Source organism: Nanorana parkeri, unplaced genomic scaffold (genome assembly GCF_000935625.1).
Source record: "Nanorana parkeri isolate BGI_ZX_2015 unplaced genomic scaffold, ASM93562v1 scaffold201, whole genome shotgun sequence".
Taxonomy (NCBI): Eukaryota; Metazoa; Chordata; class Amphibia; order Anura; family Dicroglossidae; genus Nanorana; species Nanorana parkeri.
This window is the reverse complement of record NW_017306469.1, coordinates 959,899-977,315: the sequence shown is the minus strand read 5'-3', so window position 1 is coordinate 977,315 and position 17,417 is coordinate 959,899. Positions and strand designations below refer to the sequence as shown.

The 17,417-nt window shown below is 43.7% G+C and overlaps 1 protein-coding gene across 1 annotated transcript in view; it reads left to right on the top strand.

Moving 5' to 3' along the window:
* The first annotated feature begins 1,348 nt into the window (after positions 1–1,348).
* Positions 1,349–17,417, top strand: part of KIAA0040 (KIAA0040 ortholog) — a 38,896-nt gene continuing 22,827 nt past the window's right edge. Inside the window, exon 1 of the mRNA XM_018555545.1 lies at positions 1,349–1,591. The gene's annotated coding sequence lies outside the window, so the exon portion shown is untranslated. The remainder of the gene's footprint in view (positions 1,592–17,417) is intronic.

Sequence of the window (17,417 nt, the reverse complement as noted above, 5' to 3'; positions counted from 1 at the left end):
TGAGATGTGAACAAACCCTAAGGCCCCACACACACAAGGCTTATACTGCATTCTGGGAATTCCAGGTGTGCCCGTTCAGATGCAGCTGCTGTGCTGTTCAAGTACATGGTATGATTACATGTAGTTTGGGATTGCTACATCTATCCTGTATCTAAGGACAATCATCTACCCTGAAGCACATGTAGTTGCACAATATACTGTATGACTACATTCGGACTAGTGCTGACAGATACGGCTGCTGTCACCCCTTCATTAACTTAAATGATAGGAATCCAAGGTTTCCCCGTTCAGATGCAGCCACTACCTATTCAAGTTAATGACAGTGGCTATCTGTCAGCAGCAGTCAACATGTAGTCAGGGGCGTCCCGAGGCCGGGTGTCACACGGAGCGGAGACAGGGTGTTGTCACGCACGTGCGCAATGACGTCATCACACACGCGCGGTCATCTTATTGACGCATGCTGGCGGCCATCTTGGTGATGGATGCCGGCAGAGAGAGGAGGGGACATTCACCCAAAAGGATGAGGTATGCCGCCTGGTCCCCTCCTCTCTCCTGACACCGTCGGGCTCTCGGTCAATGACCGAGTGCCCGACTTTTCAGAGGGGGTGACACCAACATGACTGTCAGTCATGTTGGTGTCACCCCTCCAATGGTTGCACCCGGGTGCGGGCCGCACCCCCCTTGTGACACCACTGCATGTAGTCATACTGTACATTGTACAATTACATGCGCTTCAGGGTTGGTGATTGTCCCTGCAACAATCATCTATCCCGAACCGCATATGTACTTGACTGGGTTATGGGTACAGTGACCGCATCTGAACAGGGACACCCGGTATTCCTACCGCAAGAATCCGTAGGTTCTTGCTGCTGAATCCTAGAACGCAGCGTAAGCCCCTTTGTGAATGGGGCCTGAAGGAGATATGAATCTTTACTCAATAAACTGTGTGAACTTTCACTTCAGTTATCCAATCACGTGCAGATGTAATAAGTACACAGGATTTTTCTTTTCACATGATTGGATAACTGAACTGAATATTGACACAATATGTCGTGTGAGGATTCTCAACTCCTTCAGCAAACCAGCCTCAATGTGTACAAGATATTGTTACACTTACTACGCTGTTAATTATTCACCATCTCCGTAAACGAAACCGGGCTTGTTATTCCACTACAAAACTTCGCCGGATACATCCCATGTGTTTTCATGCAGCCAAGTCCCGTAAATCTAGTCTTGTTACATCAGTTTAACCATCTTGGCTGGCAGCCATCCCCAGATATGTAATGGCATGCACAAGCCTGAGGACTGCACAGCATGAAAAGCAAAGAGAAGCCTCAGACAGGGCTGGATGACTCAGAAGAACCTCCAGGTACCAGTAAAGAAGAGGAGGGGATCCTGGGGAGGAGATTTACATAGGGAGAGGCTAGGGAGGGGAGGAAAGCAGACCTATGAGAGGAGTGACAGCAACACGTAGAGAAAAAAAAAACACTCAGCTTCATACTAGTTCTTTGACGTAACTTAGGATGGAGCTACGGGGCAAGAAAAGTGAACTTTGTAAATGAAGTTTATGGATCTAGCCTTCAGCAGTAAGGTAAGACTCAACCATTCATTCTATGAGACTGGATTTAGATTAAAGGTCTATAAACCAGATGGAGGGGGGACCTGTAACTTTGTAGCTGTCATTGAACAACAATTCTAAGCATTCCTAGCTAGAATCTGTCTACATGTTTCCATGTGAGCGCAGCCCTGTAACATGAAAGCCTCCTCTTTAAAGTTTTATAAACACAATAAAAAAAAACTTTTTTTAGTAGCTTTTGGGGAGTTGAATCGCAGATAGGCGACTTAGATTTATTGAGCTCCTGATTCTGCTTACCATTACCATTACTAGGTCTTATATCCTTATTTCAAACAATGAAGAATGCAGCTGGAGGAGTGACACTCCTTGAGGGATAGGTTCCAGAAGTACAAAAGTGAAACATACAAATTGCAGAGGTGGTTTATCATTGTGCCACCGGGTATTTGTTTTTGGGGGGCTTACCATCAACGTTGATACATTGTAATCATTTTCTCAGTGATCCTTGGCAGGCTTGTGATGTGCAGGTCCAGCACCTAGGGAAGAAGGGACATGAAACCTTTATAAGACAAATTGCTTTGAGGATCAACTGTATACTGCGATCGGTGATTTCACAGCAGGTGGGGAGCTGCAGGTTGCTGATCTGTATTATTGTTTAGGGGGGGCCCCATGTAAATGTATGTGTCCAACTTACCCATTATAAAAATTCTGTTCGTTTCCATCTGCAGTGTGAGACAATTTGATGTGTTGGCAACGGGTATTAAGAGCTGTTAAGTCTATCCAGTCCAAATTCTAACAAAATGCATTGAAAACCCCCGCCACAACGCACTTCAAAACACATGTCAGTGAATAAAGACACCTAGGGGGGATTTATCAAAACTGGAGCAGAGAAAAATTGGAGCTTCTCTTTTAGTTTGCTCAGTTAAGATTTGAAGATGAAAAATAGAAGCTGATTGGTTGCCATGCACAGCTGCTCCAGTTTTAATAAATTCCCCTCAACGTATGTTGGCTCTTGACAACGCACCTGCCTAATGCTACATAGAACGCACCTCTATGCACATTAGGGTTGCCACCTTTTCTTCAAGCGAAACCCGAACACTCTAGTGACGCACTGACATTTTTGGGGGAGAATGAGTGGTGGCTTATTCATATGTAAATATCACAGTTAAGACTATTTTTAGTGCGGGGCCAGTAGCACATATCTTTTTGGTTGCCCCAGACAAAAGATGTCAGGCAGACAGGGGCAACCAAAATTAAGATAAGGGCTATTGACCCCCTCCCCCCCCCCCTGAAAATAGTCTTGACTGTGATATTTACATATGAATGAGTGGTGCTATTTACATATAAATAAGCCATGACTCATTCTCCTAAAACATTTCCATGCGCCGCTAGAGTGTTCGGGTTTCGCTGGAAGAAAAGGTGGCAACCCTACATGAAACCCAGACACAGCATTCAAAACCCGGACTGTCCGGGTGAATCCTGGACAGGTGGCAACCCTAATGCACATGTATTTATCAAAGAGGGCCCCCAATGTCTGTGCAGTGTAATGCAGTAGCATGCTATTTAATACAGGATGATAATGGAATAACATTAACACATGGCGAGAGGGAATTGTTTGTATAGTAAAACCGGCAGGAGTGTCTTAGCACATGTCTCAGCACAGTCTATGACATATAGAGTTGTCTGTCCGGAGCATGAAAACCACAAAATAATGGAATTCATAGTGCAATGGTAGAATTGTAATGTCGTTCTGTAATAGGGATTAAAGTTTCACTGTAATATTTTTAAAGTGTTTTTTTAATACGCATAAAATAGGTCCCCGTCTTTGCATCTGCTCATCTGTATATCGTATTGTTTTTACATCCTGCTTGTACTTTTTAAACTTAAAGTGTATGTCCAACCAAAATGTATTTTTCGATTTGGTTCGATTCGCAAAACATTTTAACCCCTGTCAGGTTTATACTTCCTATGCAGGACTCCATTAAAGAGATTTCCCCTCACTTCCTGTCCTGCTGACATTGTTTTACCAGACAGGAAGTATATGTCTCAAGATGGGAAAGAGGAACACATTAAAGCACCAGGAATGTAGGCAGAGGACAAGCCCCTGCCACACCTTCTATTACACTGACCATGAAGAATGAATATACACAAAGTGATTGTTTAAACACGCAAGTGCTTTTTGTCACCAATACTTTTCCTTTTCCCCTGCTTTTGAAAATGACAAATGCAATCATTTAGAGGTTGGATGAAAAGTTTAGTTCAGTTTTCACAGTTATATACAGGGCCCTCAGTCACTATAATGAGGCAGCCTAAGGTGGTTGTCTCAGGTGGCATCTCATTGAGTCATGCGGGGGGGGCAAAGCCGCTGGTTGCTAAGGGCTCCAGCTGGCGCCCCACCCAGCTCTTAGCAATTAGTGATGTCAGTGAGCTGGATGGGATGCCATGCACCACGAACCATCCCTGTCCTGCCCCAAGAGCCGCTCCGGCCTCAGGCAGCGAGGCATCTAGGGATGCCCTGCTTACATAGAACATTTATTTTAATAGAGGTCTATATATCAGACCAAAGAGTGGGACATTTGAGGGGGAAAGAGAGACGGAGGGACTTTGTTTCAAATAGGGAACACTCTTTCCAAATGAGGGACAGTTGGGAGCTATGCAAGAAGTGAGGATAACTCTCCTCACAAATAAAAATGTGCTTCTTCAGTAGAGTAGGAGGAGGCTAGAACCCCTGTCAGATGTTTATTTGTGTCTTCCTGTCTGGTGAAACCGTTATCAGTAGGACAGGAAGTGAAGGTAAGTCTTTTGAAAGTGATATTAAAGTCAAAAGGTTTTTAAGCTATATCGAATGCTGACTTCATCAATTACAATGGAGGCTGCTTCTTTGTGTTTAAAAGTTTTCATTTCCTGCAGGATCAGCTGGTCCCCTGAACACTGGACCTGACACCTTTCCCTTGCAGGGTCCTATGGAGCCACCCTTGTGTGCTAGTAAGCTGTGTGTGTCTCCACAAACACACAGGCACAGTAAGGCAACCACTCTCCTGCTCCTCCCCCTCCCTTCTCTAAGGCTCCATTCACACTGGAGCAGCTGTCCATGCGTATTCAGCTGTACGCATATACGCTCCTAACAGAAAAAACAATGCACTTCAATGTGCACTGTTCAGACTATTGCGGAGACCAATGTGGGGTATGGTCCCCAAAATAGAGCAAGCACGATAATCCGGCGGATTCCGCACATTCGCTGCTACATAATGGAAAACCGCACGGGAAACGCAAACACTATATGTGAATGGAGCCTAAGCTAGTAGATGGACGACTGCTCTGTCCCTTGTGATCTTGTACTGGACAGGAAGTTCAGAGTAGCTGAGCTGAGAGAGTTGGAGCCAACTATTAGAAAAAATGAAGACTGTAAGTGTTTGATCAAAAATGTAAAGAAATACTTTGCACAGCAATATATATTTGTTTCATCTGGATTTAATTTTGGAAAAACATTTGAGACTTACGTTAATGGAGACTAAGAATCGAAAAAAATGTTTTGGCTTGACATACCCTTTAAAATAATACGGTCATGCGCTCTATTCATTTACATAAAATGTGAATTTGAATGATAAGTCCACTGTAAAACTAACCAGATGTGAAGGTGCAATTACCAAGTCATTAAATCCCAGGTGCCCAGACATACCATCGTTCTAATTTTAGAGCTCCCCAGGATCCCTAAACCGAAGACCTTTGTATTATGCAAATATTGACTTCAAGTCAACCCTCAGGCCTACTCCTCCCTGTACCTCACTGTTGGCCCATCACTGTAACAGGTGACCTTACTGTCCAATAATGAGCCATAGGAAGGAACAAAGTGCTTGCAGCATTTTGAAAATATAGAAAATATAGTGCGTGCAGCATTTTGAACGCCCCGCACAGAACGCACTGCAGACACAATGTGCCTTGCGATTCCCGTGCGGGCGATCGCATTGCGGTCGCAGGGAGTGGCTACGGTGCCATTCACTTCAATGGCCTTCCACGCCCCCTCCTGCCCAGTAAAAAAGGGAGCCGGCAGCAATGTGGGCAGTGCGTTCCGGTCCGACCGGAACGCGCTGCCTATGGTGTGAACGAACCCTCAGGCTAGGTTCACACTGAGGCGACTCCTGACCACGTGGCAATCCGTGCGGTTTTGTACACGAATGGCCGCGGAGTCGCGAGTCGCCAAGGTGTGAACCGATTGCGCTATGGGTACCATTATTTTCGAATGGCACCACAGTCGCACCGGGCAGATCGCTATCTAAAGAAGCTGTGAGTCGTGTGTCGCAAAAAAAGGTACTTGTACCTTTTTTTAGCGATTGCCACGCGGATGTCACCCCATTGCAATCGCTGTGTGCACCTGAACACGGTCCCGGGTGTTGTGCGGTGTAGTGCAGGTGTGAACCTAGCCTCAAACTTGTTTTCAATAATGAATCCAGACCAAACAAATATACATTGTCCAGCAAAGTATTTCTTTACATTTTGGACAAACATTTAAAATCATGTCTGCAAACAGCTGGCTCCAATTCTCTCAGCTCAGTTTCCCTGAACTTCCTGTCCAGTACAAGATCACAAGGGACAGCACAGTCTGCAGCAGTTGTCCTTCTACTAGCTTGTAGAAGGAAAGAGGAAGGATTGGGAAGCAGGAGAGCGGCTTGCCTTGCTGTGCCTGTGTGTTTGTAGAGAAACACAGCTTACTACCACACAGAAGGGTGACTGCATAGCACTCTGCTTGAGAAAGGAGTCCCTCTAAAACAGGAAGTCACGGGACCAGCTGATTCTGCAAGAAACTAAAACTTTTAAACATTAAGGAGCAGCATCCGTTGTAAGTGATTTCGTCAGCATTAGGAATAGCTTAAAACCCATGTGACTTTAATATCACTTTAAGGAAGAATTGCAAATCAGTTGCTAAGTTTGGCATTTATTAGCTTTCTTGTGCTTCATGCTTATATAGCCATATGACCAATGGAAAATGTTTAAAATGTGCATGTCATCACGAGAGAATGTAAACACATTGAATATGGAGCCTATGCAAATATTCTACAGACAAGAGGGACAAGTGTGTAAACAGTTGGATTAGATACGGCATTTGGTAATTGGGAACGGCAAGCTTTTGGGGGACCTGGAACAGATGAATAATTTTTTGTAAACTCCAGGCAACAAGTTGTTAAGGGAAGTCATTAATTCTACTCAGTATACCTTCATTTTGAGTTTTGCCAGATCCAGTAAGACTTTTACAGTCCTTCTGTGGAACTGCAACCTCTAGTGCCATAATTCATTTATGAACACAACTCTCCCACACCCCACCTCCTGCCCCGGGGGAACACAGAGAGCAGTTCTTGGAACCTGGGGACACTCTGGCCTGCAGGTTTACGTTCAGGGCTATCCACAGAATAAAAATACTGGCAATTTAAAGGTATCTAGTGAATAGGCAGCCAGCTGCAATAACTGCATTTTAAAAACCCTGCATACAAGTAGGCTATGTGCTCTAAGTTTTTAGGTTTACTATATCCAAAGCTATCATTCCAGTTTTTGGTCAATGCTGACAAGCTGAATCACCTACTATCTTCTATAATCACTTGGAGACTTTGCGGGCAAGATCTCCAAGACTAGATCTGTGCCCTCCTTGCTCAAGGGTGGCAGTATTACTGTTAGCAATACCCCTTGCATATCCAGGCTGTGCAGCACATTATGTTACGTTGTAGTGGGAAGCCCCAAGTGTATGCTGTTATGTATAAAATGAAAAGTCCTCTTTAAATGAAAGTGAACTTGTAAGGCAATTCAGATGTAAAGCTCAATGTATTGAGAAAAAAACAGTAAACAAAAAAAAATGTAATGTGTCATCCGTTTGCATGCCACACCAGTTGGCCTCGTAGAGCCAAAATGATAATTCCAGCGATAATGATCCCCCATAATGCACAGCTAAGATTGTCACACCATAGCTCTCACCTACTGCTGTAGCAGAGGTAGTTTCAGTTCCCTTTTTGCATCCTCTACAATAGAAAGGAAGTCAAAATGCTCAGTGAAATCCCCGCTCATAGGGACTGTTGCAGGTATTCAGACTTGGATAGTCAAACACGCCAAGATCTTTCCACAAGAGTCCTTGAGAGATTAAAATAAATTGGAAGGTGATGCAACTCACTATGATCACCCAGAAAAATTGGTTATAGGTGATCCTGGCAGTGAAAATACAAGTATGTTTGCTTGGGGTGAATGTTTGTCGTACACAACCATAGATAATTGTATGAACAAGAGACATCACATCCTCCATGGTAATGCACAAAATCTGAATCTATCCCACTGAAATAAGAGCAATATAATATAATACTATACTGTATAATATACACTACACTGAGTGGCCAGTTTATTATGACCACCTGACGTGTGTAAGCAAATTAGCTATAATTTTGCGCTAAAGTTGCTAGAGGGCCAGACCATTATAAATAGTAGGGATGCACAGATACTTTTCGAGTACCAGTGCTGCGGTTGCAGCGGGGACCTGGCTCTGGCACTCCACCACTGTCCTGAAATCATTAGTCTGTATTGCTTTAGAAAAACTGTCACGACAATAAACAAAAATGTATCAGTACTCATACTTGTAAGTACTCGGCAAGTACCAGTACTCGTACTCACAAAACTGGTATCTGTGCATCCCTTTATTTATATTTATAAAAACAAAATCGTACATTAAAACAGAGATGTACAAATCCTGGGAGCTCCGTGTGCTCCTTACAAATGACAGCTGCCTCCTAATTTTTGAATTTTTATCTAGTGTAGTCTTGGAGCTCAAAAGTATTGGTACATGCATTCGTACTTGTACCGAGTACTGTACTTGGTATCTGTGCAACCCTAATAAATAGGGAAGCAGGTTGTTTACCACGACAGTAGACGTGATTTTTTTCTGAAGATATGGGTAAACAACGCGATTTAACAGCCTTTGAACGTGGGATGATTGTTGGCACGGAGCCATGGAGCGAGTATCAGCAAAACAGCAGAATTTGTTAAATGTTCAAGAGCAGCTGTTGTTAAAGTGTTTAAAGACTGGACTGTCAGCCGAAAATCTGGGGCTGAACGTGCGAATTGTGGCCGTCAGCGATGTTGTTAGGGCAGAACGGAGAGTGGCAAGACTGGTACAAGACAACAGAAGGGCAACAGTGCAGTGTCAGATTCCTCGTATCACCTTTCAACATCTCGTGGAGTCATCTCGTGGCCCAACGAAGTACTGATGGGGTGGTCATAATAATCTGGCCACTTAGTGTACATTGCCAATAGTATTGGGACACCCCTCCAAATCATTGGATTCAGGTGTTCCGGGAAATGTCCTTACTACTAAAAATTCCACGGTCAACTGTTAGTGGAATTATAACAAAGTGGAACCAACTGAGAACAACGGCAACTAAGCCACGAAGTGGTAGGCCACGTAAAATGACAGAGCGGGGTCAGCGCATGCTGAAGCGCACAGTGAGCAGAAATCGCCAAATGTCTGCAGAGTCAATAGCTACAGACCTCCAAACTTCGTGTGGCCTTCAGATTGGCACAACAACAGTGCATGGAGAGGTTCATGTAATGGGTTTCCATGGCCGAGCAGCTGCATCCAAGCCTTACATCACCAAGTGCAATGCAAAGCGTGGGATGCAGTGGTGTAAAGCACGCCGTCACTGGACTCTAGAGAAGTGGAGACGTGTTCTCTGGAGTGACGAATCACGCTTCTCTGTCTGGCAATCCAATGGACGTGTCTGGGTTTGGCAGTTTCCAGGAGAACGGTACTTGCCTGACTGCATTGTGCCAAGTGTAAAGTTTGGTGGAGGGGGGATTATGTTGTGGGGTTGTTTTTCAGGGGTTGTGCTTGGCCCCTTAGTTCCAGTGAAGGGAACTCTTAAGGCATCAGCATACCAGGACATTTTGGACAATTTCATGCTCCCAACTTTGTGGGAACAATTTGGGGATGGCCCCTTCCTGTTCCAACATGACTGCGCACCAGTGCACAAAGCAAGATCCATAAACACATGGATGGGGGACTGACTGACCTGCACAGAGCCCTGACCTCAACCTGATAGAACACCTTTGGGATTAATTCGAGCGGTGACTGTGAGCCCAGCCTTCTCGTCCAACATCAGTACCTGACCTCACAAATGAGCTTCTGGCAGAATGGTCAAAGATTCCCATAGACGCACTCCTAAACCTTGTGGACGCCTTCCCAGAAGAGTTGAAGCTGTTGTAGCTGCAAAGGGTGGCCAACTCAACATTGAACCCTACGGACTAAGACTGGGATGCCATTAAAGTTCATGTGCGTGTAAAGGCAGGCGTCCCAATACTTTTGGCAATATAGTGTATGTAAATCCAGATGTTGGCCATACATTCAGTTAGCTTTTAACCACAAATATCTCCTAATTTCCAGCAACTGAATGATCATAAAAGGGACTAAATGAATGGAAAGCACCTCAATTCGACTTTTAATAAACATTTTCTATCAATCAATCAAACATTGGCCACTGATGCGCTGCAGTTTGGTGGCTTTCAGTTAGTTTTTAACCACACATATTTCCTAATTTCCGGCAACTGATCATAAATTGGGATAAATAGAAATCTAACTTTTTCAACCTCGATTCCACTTTAATAAAGCCATTTTCAATCAATACCCACCTCAGCTTTTATTGTTTGCTAACTTGAAGCCAGGGATTTTGGTTGAAAGCTGAGTAAATGCAATGACATTGCCAAGTGTATAGCCAAAGCACGTCACTTCCGGGAGCCATACCTGTGACCTTTACATTGGTCACTGGTGCGCTGCCATCGTTTTACAGCAGCTGCCATGGCAATGTAAAGGACTGGGGTTAACATTTACATATTACAAGGTCCCCCTGCCCTATTTATACATGGCAGCAGAAATTCCCATGGATCAGGCTGCGGAGGAGGCGGAGGATCCCTCTTGTTGGGATGTTATTTTCCTGTCATCCGTGAGAGGTTCGCTCTCAGTATGGTCTAATCCTCCTTGTATACAATGGCTGTGTATGTGGAGGAAAAGCAGGCGTCTGTACTTGTTTCACTAACATCTTGCATGATAAACAACTCCGGCTTCCCCTCCTCTGTACAAAAGACACTGGAGCCATTGAACTTGCTCTCCCCTGGGCTTCTATGCAGTCCTGTGATAACAATTTAGAGGAAAAACTTTCACGCCCCTGCTCATTAAAGTTGAAAATTCCACCAGTCCCTAATATGGGCAATCTGAGCGCGTGAGCCGAAAATAAAACCAGTTCCTTGTGCCTGGAGCTTAACCCTTTAACCGCGTGGAAAAAATGCAAACAGAGATACAAGTGTTTCGTGTTTATGGAAGAGCATAGCAGGCCTTGTGTATGAAAAGTCTTTAAGGTATTGCCCAAAAGCCACCCATCAGACTCATATCCTCAGACCACAATCTTCCATAGGTCTGAACTAGCCCCCATGCAGGGGGACAGACCCTTTTTCAGACCATTTGCTCCACATCGTTTCTTTTTCAGGTCTGTTTTATACATCTGCAAGCAATTACATAACTATAAATAATAACTATATTGCACGTACGTTTATGTCAAAGCCCACTCTGTCAATGATGTTGGTTACTTTCAAGCATCAGAATTGAGGAAAAGTAGCAGCAGGTGTTGGTTATTTCTGACTTCAGAAACGTGAAGGAACTGGGTTGCAATGAAAAACTAACACCATTGTGTAAAAATCTGGCCATACAAATTATAATCTGATTGTACAATCTTTGAGCCATCTCCTTTAAATTTACCTACAGCTATGTAAAGTGAGGACCTTTCTTAGCACTTCATTGAATTTATGTCCAATCATGCAAGCCCATGCACTAGATAGTTGTTGGAAGATCTTAAGGAGATTGCACGGGTGGATTGTAACATGTATTAGTTTTAGGTAATGATTTATAAATCATCCGCCCAGCCATATGGCTGAATGTCGTTCGCATGGCATTCTCGCCACTAGATGGCGGTGAGGAGCATAGGACATTTTCATGCTCCTTGGCTCTATCAAGTGATGAAAATTCTGTGTGAATGGGATTTGCCAGCATATGGCTGGACGGGTGATTTATAAATCAACCCTTAAGGGTCTATCCACACCATCTGCATTGAAGATGCGCTGGCCATTGTTTCCAGCGTAGCCCCAACACAAGACGAGGCAATTTGCCTTGTCACTGATGGTGCCCATTCACACCTCCACATTGTGGTAGGAACGCGGTGGTGTGGTCTCAAAAAAGTAAGGCATGCCTTACATTTTTTCAGTGCAGCAGGATGCACAGGTGCAACCGCCTCGCACCTGCTGTGCCCATAGCTCTGAATGAAATGTCACTTGTGACATTTCAATAAAGTTCTAACCAAACAAAACCCAGTGCAATGAGCTGGGCTCAGCTTTATGGACCTGTGTCGGGGCACTGCACACCAGACATGGTTAGCGCAGCGCCTGATGTGAATGGGCCCTAAGTGTTTCAGTTTTTGCTAATGATTACAATTATGGGTATACATACACTCACCGGCCACTTTATTAGGTACACCTGTTCAATTGCTTGGTAGCACAAGTTGCTAATTAGCCAATCACATGGCAGCAACTCAATGTATTTAGACATTTAGACGTGGTGAAGACGACTTGCTGAAGTTCAAACCGTGTATCAGAATGGGGAAGAAGGGGAATTTAAGTGACTTTGTACATGGCATGGTTGTTGGTGCCAGACGGGCTGGTCTGAGTATGTCAAAAACTGCTGATCTACTGGGATTTTCATGCACAACCATCTCTCGGGTTTACAGAGAATGGTCCGAAAAAGAGAAAATATCCAGTGAGCGGCAGTTGTGTGGATGAAAATGCCTTGTTGATGTCAGAGGTCAGAGAAGAATGGGCAGACTGGTTCGAGATGATAGAAAGACAACAGTAACTCAAATAACCCCTCGTTACATCCGAGGTATGCAGAATACCATCTCTGAACGCACAACACATTGAACCTTGAATCAGATGGGCTACAGCAGCAGAAAACCACACCCGATGCCACTCCTGTCAGCTAAGAACAGGAAACGGAGGCTACAATTCGCACAGGCTCACCAAAGTTGGACAATAGGAGATTGGAAAAACGTTGCCTGGTCTGATGAGTCTCGATTTCAGCTGCGACATTCAGATGGTAGGCTCAGAATTTGGCGTAAACAACATGAAAGCATGGATTCATCCTGCCTTGTATCCACGGTTCAGGCTGGTGGTGGTGGTGTAATGGTGTGGGGGATATTTTCTTGGCACACTTTGGGCCTGTGATGCTATCATGTCAATATGGACCAAACTCTCTGAGGAATGTTTCCAACACCTTGTTGAATCGATGCCATGAAGAATTAAGGCAGTTCTGAAGGCAAAAGGGGGTTCAACCCGGTACTATCAAGGTGTACCTAATAAAGTGGCCAGTGAGTGTATGTGTTTTTAATGTACGCTTTTCAAAAAATGTGTTACTAAAATGACATTCTTGCAATCTGTTTTTCTTTTTCAAAGTTTTTCGCTACTAAAAAGGAAACAGTCCCTTTAGATCAGTGGTTCTCAACCTTTCTAGGGCCGGGACCCCTTGGAACATTTGCCAAGTTGTGGTGACCCAACAGTAACATTTAGGGATGACACGGCCGCTGCATTTTGAAGAGCAGGTTACAAGTCAGTCCTAATTATCCGTTTTAAGGTCCCCAGAATTAGCATTAAAATTAAGCTTAACACTGAGCGGCAGTCAGTAATATCTCTGAAGTGGTCAGCAGGGCCGCCTTTTAATATTCATTGGACCCTGAGCAAACATTTTTCTGGGCCGCCCCACTCCTACCACCAAGCTACGTCCCCTACCACCACACCTCGCCCTGTCACACCACCTACTTGCCCTGCACCCACCATGCAATTCCCCTCTCCATCACATCATCCCAAAAAAGGGAGAGGTTGTGCGGCGTACAGCAGGGGTGAAGCAAAACTACACAATGTCAATCGCATAGTAAACAGAATGGTTCTGCCCTCCACCCTGTCCTATGCCATCCTTTACCTGTGTACTGTACCACCCTACCCCCTGAATTGTACCACCCTCCCTTCCCAATGTCCTGTCCCATACTTTCCCCCTGTACTGTGCCATCCTTCCCTCACTGTCCTGTCCTATCCCCCCTCCACTGTGCCATCCTTCTCCCTGTGCTAGGTCTCGCTCATTGTTGCTGGCAGCGATTAGGTCCTTCTTTCACCAGGTCCTTGATGCACTTATTGTATCTGTCCAGCTCTGCCTTGTGTGCCTGAACTCCAAGGGCTGCAACCCCATGATTAGAGTGCTGGCTCTGCCTCCTTAATAGGCACAGCAGCCACCAGCAGAAATAGGTGGCTGGGATTAGAGGGGTCGGAGAGGCTCTCAGGGCAGGACATGCTGCTCATTTACAGCAGAGCCTGGTGACAGCACACGGGAAAGTTAAGTGTGCAGAGTGGATGAAGCAGACTTGAATGGAAGCCGAGACACCGAACACAGCCAGCATTCCTGCATTGATGGGCACCCTCCTGGCCGAAAGATACAGACGGCCCATGGTAGTCAGTGAAGCAGTATCGGCGGGAAGGGAACCTCCTCACCTACTGTTCATGTGTCATTCCCACTCGCATCCCTCTCTCTGCTCCTCCCCGCTGACTGCTGCAGCGACATCAGGCGGCTGGGGAGTGACCAACACTGCGGCGACCCACTCAAGAGGGGACGGCGACCCACTTTTGGGTCGCGTACCACAGGTTGAGAACCGCTGCTTTAGAGCTTGTTTGGCATAAAACTGCAGGCCTGCTGCAACTTCATTTGACAACCTTTGTAAAGGAATCCTTTACTTTTCTCTGGAAAGTTTCTGTTGCAAAAGCACAACGATCATTCATAGTGCAAATCATTTTTCCAACATGCTGGGTAATCTTTTTGTGAGATAAAGAGCACTTCCAGGATTTTGGGTGTATACTGCTTGATTATTGCAAGTCAAAATGGCAGTTGTGTATGGGCTGCCCCAAAGTGGCCTTGATTATAAGGGCGTTATCAACTTTCTAAAAAATAAAGCCACATTTATTTCATCACATTTATCATAGCTTATCTGAATATTTGTAAAATATTTCTTTATTGTTTCTACATATAACAATAAAGACATTTAAACATGTAAGCATCCTGTTAAAAGACTCTCCCAGTGAGAAATCCAATCCAAAAACAGAAGAGAAAAATATTCATAACTTCTTTCTAAAACAACCACCATAAATTTCCTTTCATATTGGTATTAAAACCATTCTTCCCACTTATCTGAATATTTGACTGAATTCAAAATGCAGTTGACCTCCTGACCTGCAATTGACAGGCTTTAGGTGGGTTTTGCATAGGCTTGTATGAGAATGTAAAATCCATCTGAATTGAACCAAAGCCTGTCGACGCAGGCCCTTAGCCAGCTTGAAAAAAAGGCATGTCCATTCAGTTCAACCAATGATCATACAAATAACTTCAAAGCCATTTGGAATATGAGATGAGCTACATGTTTTTTGCATTCTTGGTATCATAGTCCTGACATACCCAGAGATCACGTGGTCACATAACGTTTTTAAATTTAATTGGACTATAATGTTAATAGTGGCCACTGGCTTGGCTCAGTAAAATAATAGGGCCAATAATAGGCTGTTGTTTTATCACTAAACTGTATCATTTCTTATAAAAAAGATTTTATTGAGCTTTTACTGACCGCAGAGGCTTACATAGACCAAGAGGTGCTCCCAATTACACAAATCCTTTTGGAATCCTACAGATTTGCAATATTGCCATTGCACTTCTGTTGTAGTCATCACTGGTGCCTCTTGAGGATGTTGGCAGGCTTTCGCAACCACATATGAAAAACAAACAGCAAATGTATGTGGGTAACTATGTTGCTCAATCATTTCAACACAGAGTAAGAACACTGAGTATTAAATATGAGCAATGGTATATTCCGCACCATTTGTCAATCACAATGAGTAATAGACTTCCTGATTCTTATCTGTGGTCTCTAATATCTCTGATATGCAGCTGTCATTCAGTTACACTGAGCTGTGTGTAAAACAGCTGTAATATACAAGCAAAATGGCAAACATCTGCTAAGAGGGCCAAACATCAGAGGTTTGTGGTTGGTTTTTAAACCCATTACATATCCATGTGCTACATTTGTTACAAAATGTTAGCTGTGTGTAGTAATCCATCTATATCCCATATCAAATATTCACTTTACACATTCTTATGTACTTTTAATGACATTGATATTTTAATGGAGATTTTAACAATGATATTAAAGGGGAGTTTGAATTTTCATGTAAAAAGTTGGTAAACTGGTCTGCTTCAAAGTGATATCCAGTAATACTAGGATTCTAAAAGACATGGGGCACCTCTGGGCACCTTGATTAACTGTTACAGGGCTAGTAGCATACCACTATAAAAAGTGGGTGAAATGATCTCCTGCCCCTTATCTCATCTCTTCTCTCTTTCTTATCCATTCTCTTTGCCATCTTCCCCCTTTGGTCCGTTCCCCTTCCTTGCTGCAGTCTCCTACCATTTGTGCTCATATTATCCAAAATTAAAAAACAATTGGCCACAGTTACTCTTTAAAATGCATATGCCTGCTATCTCAACAATTGCAGTAAAAAAAGTGACTGTTTAGATCCAGTTGTCATGTTTAGATTGTTGTATTTGCCAGATGGTTTGTTGTATCTGAGAACATTTTGAGCTTGTTTATTGCTCACATGGGCTGCTAAAATTCCATCAATTCCTGTTTTAATAAAAGAGCAAACTTGATTCTCACCTATGCAGGATTGGCAATAGTTGCTGAATACATGCTTCTTGAGGCTATCTGCATTTTTGCTGTGCACAAAAATGTGGACTGATGTGTTTTATTTATGTCAGTGATGGTTTTATGGCCCTTATTGCCCCTGCTGTCCCAATCCTGTGGCTGGGAAACCATCAGCTTTCCTATCACTACTGTAAAAGATGAGTTTTATAAAGGCTGTTGGATACTTTCTTACAACTTTGACAGACAAATGCCATCAACAAAAGTAAAAGCCTATACTTCAAACCATCTCTGCACCCTAAAGACGTGTAGTCACAGGCTTGACATACGTAGATGGGTAAACTAGGTTTTTTTCTGACAATATTAATACAATTAGTCATAGACCAATTCTGAGAGTCCTTCTACTCATTCTACTGCTCAATGTTACATGTAATTGGCTCATAAACTTCCCAAGCACACACATTTCACTCCTGCTGTGCTCTAAACTCCAACTTCTCTGCCAACTTCTAATTCCTGCAATAACAATGACTATTTCTGCTTCAGCCACACACAGAAGTGCCAAGGTACCTTTCCTCTGCCATGCAGCATGACTTCTTCCACTGTAATCGCCCACACATCTGCCCTTGCCAATAAAAACGGCACCCTGCCCTGCAGCACATCTTGTTATTCCTATATAAACCCAGAAAAGACTTTTCACTGTTCCCGGTATTGTGTTTTTCGAATTACTTTATTTAACTTCCTAGTCATTGCTCAGATCTTGAACAGTGCTATGCAAATTTTTTGACTTTGCTTAGTCATTAATACTTTATCCCCTTTTAACAAGTCACAGGCTGCACAGGTGTCTTGTACAGCAGTCCCACTATGGATTTCACATGCAGAGCTGACAACGCTGCTTACTATTACAATGCAGCAGTGTCCATGTTGTCACTCCATTGAAGGAAGTGAGGTACAGTCAGTATTTTTGTCAGGATCATCATGTATCTATAACCACAAAAAACATTCTACATTCTACAAAAAAAAAATTACAGGGAGCAAAGTGCATATGTTGG